This window comes from Myxine glutinosa, chromosome 7, assembly GCF_964187855.1.
Source record: "Myxine glutinosa chromosome 7, kmMyxGlut1.1, whole genome shotgun sequence".
In the NCBI taxonomy this organism is placed as follows: domain Eukaryota; kingdom Metazoa; phylum Chordata; class Myxini; order Myxiniformes; family Myxinidae; genus Myxine; species Myxine glutinosa.
Genome location: NC_136267.1, coordinates 112,810,063 through 112,823,796, shown reverse-complemented (window position 1 = coordinate 112,823,796; position 13,734 = coordinate 112,810,063).

The following is a 13,734-nucleotide window of genomic DNA, read 5'->3' as shown; positions in this document are numbered from 1 at the left end:
CTCACAGCCATAAAACACGTAATAAAAACACCTCACAGCCATAAAACACGTAATAAAAACACCTCACCACCACGGAATTAAAAACACCTCACAGCCATAAAACACGTAATAAAAACACCTCACAGCCATAAAAAAAAGTTATAAAATCACGTCACAGCCATAAAACACGTAATGAAAACACCTCACCACCACGAAATTAAAAACACCTCACAGCCATAAAACACGCAATAACAACACCTCACCACCACAAAATTAAAAACACCTCACAGCCATAAAACACGCAATAAAAACACCTCACAGCCATAAAACACGTAATAAAAACACCTCATGCCATAAAACACAATAAAAACACCTCACAGCCATAAAACACGAAATAAAAACACCTCACAGCCATAAAACACGTAATAAAAACACCTCACAGCCATAAAACACGGAATAAAAACACCTCATAGCTATAAAACACATAATAAAAACACATCACAGTCACAAAACACGTAATAGAAACACCTCACAGCCACGAAATTGAAAACACCTCACCACCATGAAATTAAAAACACCTCACAGCCATAAAACACGTAATAAAAACACCTCACCACCACGAAATTGAAAACACCTCACAGCCATAAAACACGTAATAAAAACACCTCACCACCACGAAATTAAAAACACCTCACCACCACAAAATTAAAAACACCTCACAGCCATAAATCACGTAATAAAAACACCTCACCACCACAAAATTAAAAACACCTCACCACCACGAAATTAAAAACACCTCACCACCACAAAATTAAAAACACCTCACCACCACGAAATTGAAAACACCTCACCACCAGGAAATTAAAAACACCTCACAGCCACAAAACACGTAATAAAAACACCTCACAGCCATGAAATTGAAAACACCTCACCACCACGAAATTAAAAACACCTCACAGCCATAACACGTAATAAAGACACCTCACCACCACAAAATTAAAAACACCTCACAGCCATAAAACACGGAATAAAAACACCTCACAGCCATAAAACACGTAATAAAAACACCTCATAGCCATAAAACACATCATAAAAACACCTCACAGTCACAAAACACATAATAAAAACAACTCACAGCCACGAAATTGAAAACACCTCACCACCATGAAATTTTAAAAACCTCACAGCCATAAAACACGTATTAAAACACCTCATAGCCATAAAACACGTATTAAAAACACTTCACCACCACGTAATAAAAACACCTCACCACCACGAAATTTAAAAAACCTCACAGCCATAAAACACGTAATAAAAACACCTCACCACCACGAAATTAAAAACACCTCACAGCCATAAAACAAGTAATAAAAGCACCTCACACCATAAAACACGTAATAAAAACAACTCACCATCACGAAATTTAAAAAACCTCACAGCCATAAAACACGTAATAAAAACACCTCACCACCACGAAATTAAAAACACCTCACAGCCATAAAACACGTAATAAAAACACCTCACAGCCATAAAACACGTAATAAAAACACATCACAGCCATAAAACACGTAATAAAAACACCTCACAGCCATAAAACACATAATAAAAACACCTCACAGCCACGAAATTAAAACACCTCACAGCCACAAAACACGTAATAAAAACACCTCACCACTACGAAATTAAAAACACCTCACAGCCACGAAATTGAAAACATCTCACCACCCCGAAATTAAAAACACCTCACAGCCATAAATCACGTAATAAAAACACCTCACCACCACAAAATTAAAAACACCTCACCACCACGAAATTAAAAACACCTCACCACCACAAAATTAAAAACACCTCACCACCACGAAATTGAAAACACATCACCACCAGGAAATTAAAAACACCTCACAGCCACAAAACACGTAATAAAAACACCTCACAGCCACGAAATTGAAAACACCTCACCACCACGAAATTAAAAACACCTCACAGCCATAACACGTAATAAAGACACCTCACCACCACGAAATTAAAAACACCTCACAGCCATAAAACACGGAATAAAAACACCTCACAGCCATAAAACACGTAATAAAAACACCTCATAGCCATAAAACACATCATAAAAACACCTCACAGTCACACAACACATAATAAAAACACCTCACAGCCACGAAATTGAAAACACCTCACCACCATGAAATTTTAAAAACCTCACAGCCATAAAACACGTATTAAAACACCTCATAGCCATAAAACACGTATTAAAAACACTTCACCACCACGTAATAAAAACACCTCACCACCACGAAATTTAAAAAACCTCACAGCCATAAAACACGTAATAAAAACACCTCACCACCACGAAATTAAAAACACCTCACAGCCATAAAACAAGTAATAAAAGCACCTCACACCATAAAACACGTAATAAAAACACCTCACCACCACGTAATAAAAACACCTCACAGCCACGAAATTGAAAACACCTCACCACCACAAAATTAAAAACACCTCACATCCATAAAACACGTAATAAAAACAACTCACCATCACGAAATTTTAAAAACCTCACAGCCATAAAACACGTAATAAAAACACCTCACCACCACGAAATTAAAAACACCTCACAGCCATAAAACACGTAATAAAAACACCTCACAGCCATAAAACACGTAATAAAAACACATCACAGCCATAAAACACGTAATAAAAACACCTCACAGCCATAAAACACATAATAAAAACACCTCACAGCCACGAAATTAAAACACCTCACAGCCACAAAACACGTAATAAAAACACCTCACCACTACGAAATTAAAAACACCTCACAGCCACGAAATTGAAAACATCTCACCACCCCGAAATTAAAAACACCTCACAGCCATAAAACACGTAATAAAAACACCTCACAGCCACGAAATTAAAAACACCTCACAGCCACGAAATTAAAAACACCTCACAGCCATAAAACACGTAATAAAAACACCTCACAGCCACGAAATTAAAAACACCTCACAGCCACGAAATTAAAAACACCTCACAGCCATAAAACACGTAATAAAAACACCTCACCACCACAAAATTAAAAACACCTCACAGCCACGAAATTAAAAACACCTCACCACCACAAAATTCAAAACACCTCACAGCCATAAAACACGTAATAAAAACACCTCACAGCCATAAAACACGTAATAAAAACACCTCACCACCACGGAATTAAAAACACCTCACAGCCATAAAACACGTAATAAAAACACCTCACAGCCATAAAAAAAAGTTATAAAATCACGTCACAGCCATAAAACACGAAATAAAAACACCTCACCACCACGAAATTAAAAACACCTCACAGCCATAAAACACGCAATAACAACACCTCACCACCACAAAATTAAAAACACCTCACAGCCATAAAACACGCAATAAAAACACCTCACAGCCATAAAACACGTAATAAAAACACCTCATGCCATAAAACACAATAAAAACACCTCACAGCCATAAAACACGAAATAAAAACACCTCACAGCCATAAAACACGTAATAAAAACACCTCACAGCCATAAAACACGTAATAAAAACACCTCATAGCTATAAAACACATAATAAAAACACCTCACAGTCACAAAACACGTAATAGAAACACCTCACAGCCACGAAATTGAAAACACCTCACCACCATGAAATTAAAAACACCTCACAGCCATAAAACACGTAATAAAAACACCTCACCACCACGAAATTGAAAACACCTCACAGCCATAAAACACGTAATAGAAACACCTCACCACCACGAAATTAAAAACACCTCACCACCACAAAATTAAAAACACCTCACAGCCATAAATCACGTAATAAAAACACCTCACCGCCATAAAATTAAAAACACCTCACCACCACGAAATTAAAAACACCTCACCACCACAAAATTAAAAACACCTCACCACCACGAAATTGAAAACACCTCACCACCAGGAAATTAAAAACACCTCACAGCCACAAAACACGTAATAAAAACACCTCACAGCCACGAAATTGAAAACACCTCACCACCACGAAATTAAAAACACCTCACAGCCATAACACGTAATAAAGACACCTCACCACCACGAAATTAAAAACACCTCACAGCCATAAAACACGGAATAAAAACACCTCACAGCCATAAAACACGTAATAAAAACACCTCATAGCCATAAAACACATCATAAAAACACCTCACAGTCACAAAACACATAATAAAAACACCTCACAGCCACGAAATTGAAAACACCTCACCACCATGAAATTTGAAAAACCTCACAGCCATAAAACACGTATTAAAACACCTCATAGCCATAAAACACGTATTAAAAACACTTCACCACCACGTAATAAAAACACCTCACCACCACGAAATTTTAAAAACCTCACAGCCATAAAACACGTAATAAAAACACCTCACCACCACGAAATTAAAAACACCTCACAGCCATAAAACAAGTAATAAAAGCACCTCACACCATAAAACACGTAATAAAAACACCTCACCACCACGTAATAAAAACACCTCACAGCCACGAAATTGAAAACACCTCACCACCACAAAATTAAAAACACCTCACATCCATAAAACACGTAATAAAAACAACTCACCATCACGAAATTTTAAAAACCTCACAGCCATAAAACACGTAATAAAAACACCTCACCACCACGAAATTAAAAACACCTCACAGCCATAAAACACGTAATAAAAACACCTCATGCCATAAAACACAATAAAAACACCTCACAGCCATAAAACACGAAATAAAAACACCTCGCAGCCATAAAACACGTAATAAAAACACCTCACAGCCATAAAACACGTAATAAAAACACCTCATAGCTATAAAACACATAATAAAAACACCTCACAGTCACAAAACACGTAATAAAAACACCTCACAGCCACGAAATTGATAACACCTCACCACCATGAAATTAAAAACACCTCACAGCCATAAAACACGTAATAAAAACACCTCACCACCGCAAAATTGAAAACACCTCACAGCCATAAAACACTTAATAAAAACACCTCACCACCACAAAATTAAAAACACCTCACAGCCATAAATCACGTAATAAAAACACCTCACCACCACAAAATTAAAAACACCTCACCACCACGAAATTAAAAACACCTCACCACCACAAAATTAAAAATACCTCACCACCACGAAATTGAAAACACCTCACCACCAGGAAATTAAAAACACCTCACAGCCACAAAACACGTAATAAAAACACCTCACAGCCACAAAACACGTAATAAAAACACCTCACAGCCACGAAATTGAAAACACCTCACCACCACGAAATTAAAAACACCTCACAGCCATAACACGTAATAAAAACACCTCACCACCACGAAATTAAAAACACCTCACAGCCATAAAACACGGAATAAAAACACCTCACAGCCATAAAACACGTAATAAAAACACCTCATAGCCATAAAACACATCATAAAAACACCTCACAGTCACAAAACACGTAATAAAAACACCTCACAGCCACGAAATTGAAAACACCTCACCACCATGAAATTAAAAAAACCTCACAGCCATAAAACACGTATTAAAACACCTCATAGCCATAAAACACGTATTAAAAACACTTCACCACCACGTAATAAAAACACCTCACCACCACGAAATTTAAAAAACCTCACAGCCATAAAACACGTAATAAAAACACCTCACCACCCCGAAATTAAAAACACCTCACAGCCATAAAACAAGTAATAAAAGCACCTCACACCATAAAACACGTAATAAAAACACCTCACCACCACGTAATAAAAACACCTCACAGCCACGAAATTGAAAACACCTCACCACCACAAAATTAAAAACACCTCACATCCATAAAACACGTAATAAAAACACCTCACCATCACGAAATTTAAAAAACCTCACAGCCATAAAACACGTAATAAAAACACCTCACAGCCATAAAACACGTAATAAAAACACCTCACAGCCATAAAACACGTAATAAAAACACCTCACAGCCATAAAACACGTAATAAAAACACATCACAGCCATAAAACACGTAATAAAAACACCTCACAGCCATAAAACACGTAATAAAAACACCTCACCACTACGAAATTAAAAACACCTCACAGCCACGAAATATGTGCAGCTTGTGGGAGATGGGTTTTTTTGCGCCCATGAAAAGCCACGAATACGTGGGGAAAAGGGCTGCATATGAAGAAGCATGTCTTATTTTATCAACTGTGAATACACGGGGTCCCACGAATGTTTGAACCACGGATGTTGGGGTCCGACTGTATTTCAATTTTAATAAAATAATGATTTTAAAGATAGTCAAAAAATGACAGGAGTTTAGTTTTATACATCACCTTATACACTGTAATAAGACGACGTTAGGTTGCACTTTTGGAGTTTGGAGGCTTTATTTGATACCCTCTCACATGCCACACCCTCTCATGCTGTACAGGATAGGCCATTCGGGTGACACCGTCACAATTTCGGTCTTCGAGGCCGGCCGATAGGCACAGAGTGACCAGAAGGGACGAGGTTCTCCTGACCACGTGGCCCTTGACTTGGTTTGTCCGCACAATGCGGGCGCTTCCAGGATGAACTTTAGCCGGGGAGCGTTTGGGCGCCCCGGTGTGATACTGCCGCCCATGCGCATAACAACTTGTGAGTGCACGTGGGTCCCGGCGGTCCCACTGGCCTAGCGCTACCATGTTTAGACAGCGAACTCCGTCCCCGGGCACCGGCACCTACTCCCGGAAGTTTGAGAGATCAGCAGTGCCGGGCACGGTAGGCCACCCGCGGAGCCCCGGCGGACCGGGGATGCGCGAGCCTACGCGTTAGCGTGCTACGGCGGAATCAACGGCTTCGGCCACGGCCGGGCCGATATTCGGCCCGGTCGCCCGGAAATGAACTGGTTCGACGCCCGCGCTAGAGAGGTCGCGGGCGACTGAGATGTATTAACAAATAATTAATTAATTTGAGACGTCCGATTTCTAGTGTTTGGAAATTTGGAAGAGCTTGACCCTAGCCTTTCCCTTGCGAGGGCAAGGAGGAACTTAACACTTGACCCTTAAGCTTGGTTTGAGGTACACCCTGCCAGCGCTCCCAGTGGGACGGCAGGGCAACCAGAAGGGATGAGGTTCTCCTGACCACGTGGCCCTCGATCTGGGAAGCGAGAGGCGTTCCATTAGTGGACGCGCCCCTCACGCCCGACTTTTGGGCGGCCCCGGCAGGCCGTTTGTTTTGACGTTCCGTGACAGGCCCCGCACCCCCACCTCCGGGCCGACCGGGCGACCGGAATGAATCCCGGTGTCCCGATCCGAACCTTCAGAGCGGGCCGGCTGGGGAGTGCCAAGCACCCCGTACCTGCACTTTCCGTCCCTGCGGTCCCAAATACCGGAACCACCCGAATACCACTTTATTCGACAAAATGAGGTGCGGCCTACAGCCTTAGAAAACCAACCCTAAATAAGTCAATACCTCCAACGAGAGGGTGGTGGGAGGGTGATGGCAGGGTGATGGGAGGGTTATGGGAGGGTGATGGCAGGGTGATGGGAGGGTGATGGCAGGGTGATGGGGCAGGGTGATGAGAGGGTGATGGGAGGGTGATGGGAGGGTGATGGGAGGGTGATGGGGGAGGGTGATGGGAGGGTGATGGGAGGGTGCAATAATCCGGTGCAATAATCGAAAACCGATTCAAAATGGCCCCTCGCTACGATTTTCCACGATCACATTTTATTTTCACCACTTCAAATCGACCGAATTTCACCAAATAAGATACCACATTCGATGCACTGATGTCATTTTTACGGCAAAAGTGAAAACAGATTTTAATTTGGAAATAAAACGAAAGCGTGCACAATGGACCCATTCGTGCCGCGTGACGTGGCGACGTCATCGCGCTTTCATCTTCAAAGACATTTGATATAAGTTAATATTTTGATATAAGCCTTAGAAAACCAACCCTATAGAAGTCAATACCTCCAACGACAATTCCCAATTTTGAACCCCTGTAAATATGTTGCTAAGAAACAAAATCAAACAAAATATTTACAGGATATATATACATATTTCAAGTTTTTGTGGTAAATATTTTTTTATTGAATTCAGAAGTGTACAAAATTAGTGATGAATTTCGACGTTATTTCCATAATTTTCAAGCAGTGGGTGCATCCTTTTGCAATACTCCAAGACCATTTTCTGTCGCATTCCGACAAATAATTTCTCCAAAAGCTGCTTTAATCCACTCTTGCGGATCTTGAATATTCACTGGTTGAGTTGCGTAAACCTTGCCTTTACGAAAGCCCCACAAGAAGAAATCGCACGTGCTCACTGGGAGTCTCCAGGTCCACAAATGGCTCAACAAGACTTTTCATGACTGGTGGATGGGTCAAGGTTCGCCCAATATGCGCTGCACCCTCGATTGCCAGACATCACCCTGTGCATTCACTTACAGTTCACTCAGCCAGTTCACGTGGTAATATTAGTTGTGAAAGATGGGTGAATGCTGAAGGCACGTCCTTAGCTGAGGTCATCAGATCACCAAGGTCAACACGACAACAGGGTGAGAGGACCCTGTTGTACCTGATTATCCCAACTGACGTCCGTCTGCAGTTGCTTAACAACCCATTGGGCCGCAGAGCTATCCGTGGCCTTGTGGCCTCAGGTCCGGAGGACAGGGAGCAAATCCGAGGAACCTCATTGTGGTCACCCCCAAACCCTGGTGCCTCATAAGTCTGCACATCGGATTTTTATGTGAAAAAAATAAATATATTTTTTCACATAAAACGGCTTTTTTGCACGCATTTTCGGAGAAAAAAAAAATTTCGCCCTTTTTCGGGAAAAATAAAATAAAATGCCCTTTTTGGTCGAAAATGTCTGTCAACGTTAAAAAAAATTAGGGAATTTTTCGAAATTTTAAACTGCGATCTAAATTTTTAGCTGCGATCGATCTCAAAAACAAAACGTTGCGTCCACTTGCGTGCGTTGCGTCCCCAGCGTGTACAGCAGTGAGGCGGTGTACTACAGTGAGAAAGTGTACACAAAGTGTGAACAAGTCTCCTATCAAGATGAGTGCTGCTCTTCGTGACAAGTGGCTGAAGGAATTCAACGCTGGCGGCGATGGGGCCACCTTCAAGTACGTGTCGAGTGACACGGCTTTCTGTCGAGCTTGTGAAAAGACTTTCCGGGCGAAGCAGAAGTCTGAGCTGGCCCAACATGTCCGAGGAGACCGCCACAAGAGCAACTTGGCCTTGAAGAAGAAGAGGACGGTCACGCAAGCCACCATGGAGGACTTTGGTGGCGGAAAGAGGCACAAGTGCGACGTCGTGGCTCAGGAGCTGTGCCAGGCCATGCTGGCCGCTGGCATCCCATGGTCGAAATTGGAAAACCCTGCCCTCCGGTCGTTCCTGGAGAAGCACATCACTCTCCAGATCCCCGATGAAAGCTGGATTAGAAAGCACTACCTCGACAAGTGCTACGACGAGGCCTTGGTGGGGATCCGTGCAGACCTCGGACAGCAGCCCATCTGGCTGTCCGTCGACGAGACGACCGATTCGGCAGGTCGATATGTGGCCAACATCATCGCGGGACGCTTGTTCAAGGAGGGGTACTTTCGTCCCCCACCTCGTCCAGTGCATGTTTCTGGAGAAGACCAACTCCGGGGAGATCGTGCGTGCAGTCAATGACACGCTGCGCTATCTTTGGCCTGATTTCAAGCCGGAGTGCCTCAAGGTCCTCGTCAGCGACGCCGCGGCCTATATGATCAAGGCCGGCCATGCCCTGAAGAAACTCTTCCCGGACTTGCTGCATGTGACTTGCGTTGCCCACGCGCTCCACCGTGTCTGAGAGACAGTCCAAGAAATGTTCAAGGACGTCAACGACCTGATTGCCACGACGAAGAAGGTGTTCGTCAAAGCCCCGTCACGTGTTGTCCTTTGGAAGGAGCAGCAGCCCAATCTTTCTCTCCCCCCGGAGCCCATTCTGACTCGGTGGGGGACGTGGATCGACGCCGCGGTGTTTTACGCCGAGCACTTCGAGGCCGTCAAGGACATTGTGGACCAGCTGAACGATGACGACGCGATGGCAATCCGGAGTGCCAAGGACCTGTTCGGAAAGGTGGACATCAAGCTCAGTTTGGTCTTCTTAAATGCCCACGTGTCGTTCATCCCGAAGATCCTTAAGCAGCTGGAGGAGGCCGGCATGGAGCTGGCCAAGGCCTTCCAGCTCCTTGATCAGGCCAAGGAGGAGCTCAAAAAGATCCGAGGCTGCCGTAAGGAGATCCTGCTCACCACGTTCAAGGCGGTGCTGCAGCGCAATCCCGACATTGGTGTGCTGAGGACAGTGGCTTTGATCCTGGATGGAGATCAGCACGGATCTGAGGTTGGTGTGCCGGCTGGAGTCAAGCTTGCCGACATCCCCCTCTTGAGGTACTGCCCCATCGTCAGCGTCGACGTGGAAAGGTCCTTCCCCGTCTACAGAAACGTCCTCACCGACCGCCGACACCGCCTCACCAAGGAGAACATTACCAAGATAATGATTTCAAACACCTACTTTAGCCGTTCCTAAAAGGGTCTTGTCAATTTCTTCTAGTCCTCTACTTATCAAGCAATGCGGTTGCAATAAAGGTACCTGAACGTCATTTTTTACCTGTTTACTAGCCCAGAGTGCTTAATGTTGTGCAGGAAAAAGCTTACCATTTTTTGTTCTTTTTTTGACTGATTTCTGAAAAATTTGGTAATAATAAAAAATGAATAAAACGGGGGAAAAAAATATTTCGGGATTTTTTCACATAAAAAAAAAAATCCGCTTTTCAAAACATAAAAGGCCTATTTTCTTAACATAAAAATCCGTAGTCTACAGTCATAACAGTATGTATGTGGTATGTATGTATGTATGTATGTATGTATGTATGTATGTATGTATCGAGTATGTATGTATGTATGTATGTGTGTATTAAGTATGTATTTATGTGTGTATTAGGTATGTATGTATGTGTGCCTATGTGTGTGTATGTATGTATGTATGTGTGCATGTATGTACATCTGAAAATCATAGAAAGAAAACAGGGCTCGGCCAATGTTCACCAAATTTTGCATCCATGTTGGTTGTATCCAGGGTCAGGTCATGGGCACAAAAATACCCCCCCCCCCCCTTCCCACTCCCTTCCCAATGCTCCTGAAGGGAGTGGGTGTTTCTTGTTTATTAAAAACTGGAGCAATGCAACTGTGCCGCCAATATGCCTCTGCATAGTCCCACAATGGGTATATGCCCTCGTTCATGCTTTCAAGCTAATATGGCTGCCACACCACGTGACATATGACCTTAAAATGTACACTCTGCATATGTATGGCTCGGGGATCACGTATGTGAAGTTTTGTGTTGATCGGATAAGGTTCGTTTTTCTATCCAAGATGGCTGCCAAACCACATGACCGACGGTGTCATCATTTTCAAACTGTATGCAACAATGGTGTTAGATGAGGGCGATGACATTTGTAAAATTTCGCATCGATAGGGTAAGCCGTTTCAATGATGTAATTATTTAATATTTTCCTTCAAGCCAATATGGCTGCCACACCATGTGACGAATGATGTTTTTGTGATAATCTTTTAATTGCCATGCCAAGTCAATGACACACGTAAAGTTTCGAGTCAATCGATTTGGTGGTTTTAGAGATGTTTTTTTGAAGTTTTAGGTTAAATCCAATATGGCTACCAAACCATGTGACCTATGATGTCATCAATTTAATATTTCAATACAATGGGGTCATAGATCACATGCATGCAATTTCAGATTTTTAGGACAAGGAATTTGATTAAAATATTTTTGGCTGGTACACCACTTCACCTATGATATCATCATTGAAGGTGATGATTTTGTACTGGTGAACAGGTGATTTTTATATCATTATATCATCATCGTACAGGTGAACAGGTGATTTTTAAAAAAATTTTTATTTTTTTTAGCTGAACAGTTTCCTTATAGTCTTATAAACAAGAACCATGCTATTAGAGGTCATAGAAGTACCCCTAATTATTGTTATCTTTACACGCAATTTACAAGAAATATAATATTTTGCATGAAATTTGTTATAACTTTAAATTTGCATCATTCTTTTGGGCTGAAATTTGGACAGGATATTCAGAATATCACTTCCTTTAAAATGATGAAGGCTTTTGTTTATAGGAGTAGCCATTGTGGATTTATTGAAGGACAACCAAGTTTTATTTGGTAATTGGCATAATTAGCTAATTAGTGAACATTTGACATAATTTCACAAAATCCTCTCATCAGGTAGTAGAGTAACACATGTATAATACATGTACCAAGTTTTGTGTGAAAAGAATGATAGGTGACATAGAAGATAGAAGTAGAAATGTGTTCTTTGTTTTTCCTTGTTTTTTATTGAAGGTCTAATTTATGCAATTTATATGCATGTAATATGACAAAGAAGCGTTGAAACTGGTCTGAGTTAAAGCCAAGATTATATCTTTCAAGAAAAACTGAAAACTAGATATTAACTTGACTTTGTTTTTGTGTAAAGGCCTCTCAAAGGTACCTATGTGGTTTTCTCAATTTTTCACCAGTACTACACCCTTAAGATGCTTTTGTTCCCCATTTGGAGTACTTGACAATGTGCCAAGTTTCAAATTTATCCATTGAGCGGTTTCCGAGAAATAATTTTTCAATTATTTGCGATTAATCCAAGATAGCTACCACACCACGTGACCTATGACGTCACAATTATCATAAAAGCATTCTGCATGGGTGTCGCTCCTACCCTGAAAGTTTCGTCTCAATCGAACATATGGTTGCTGATAAAAACGAGGGTTAGCCGTACGGACGGACGGACAGACATACATACAGAAGGACGGAAGAACACTCTGAATGCTCAAATGGAGAAGACGTTCATAAACTCGATAATGGTAATGGGGCTGGCAGGTATGTTGGTAATAAGCACCAACCAATTGTATGACCATGCATTGTGGCCATTCGGGGTCAGGATGCATGTGTTTTGAATGACCATGTGCTTCAGCCTTTGGGTTGAGGTGCATGGGTAATGGGTATGCTAATGGGACAGCCTTGATAGACGGTGTGGCTTGGCCATGGGGTCAAGGTGCACGTCCAAGGCTGTTTAAATGTTTGATTTTTTACCTTTTTTTATTATAAACAAGCGTTACGCCTAGGTCCCCCGTCGGGGAAGTGATGCGAGTTGACAAAGTGGAACACGCAGAAAACATGCTATGATATGATATTTCGCTCACAAGGGTCAGACAAACATGGAGGCGGCCATCTTGGATTTTGACGTGGCGACCCAATTTTCAATAGCGTTCTTCCTTATGCCTAGATGCACCCACACACCAGAAGGTACTTCGCTTATTTTTCAAGATATTTCGCTCACAAGGTTCAGACATATATATGGTGGCGGCTGTCCTGGATTTTGACGTGGCGACCCACTTTACAATAGCGGTCTTCCTTATGCCGAGATACACCCACACACCAAATTAGAAGTTGGAACTTCGCTTATCTTTCAAGATATTCTTCTCACAAGATTCAGACATACATGGCGGCAGCCATCTTGGATTTGGACGTGGCGACCCAATTTTAAACAGCGTTCTTCCGTGTGCATAGATACACCCATACACCAGATTAGAAGTTGGTACTTCGCTTATTTTTCGAGATATTTCGCTCACAAGGTTCAGACATATATATGGT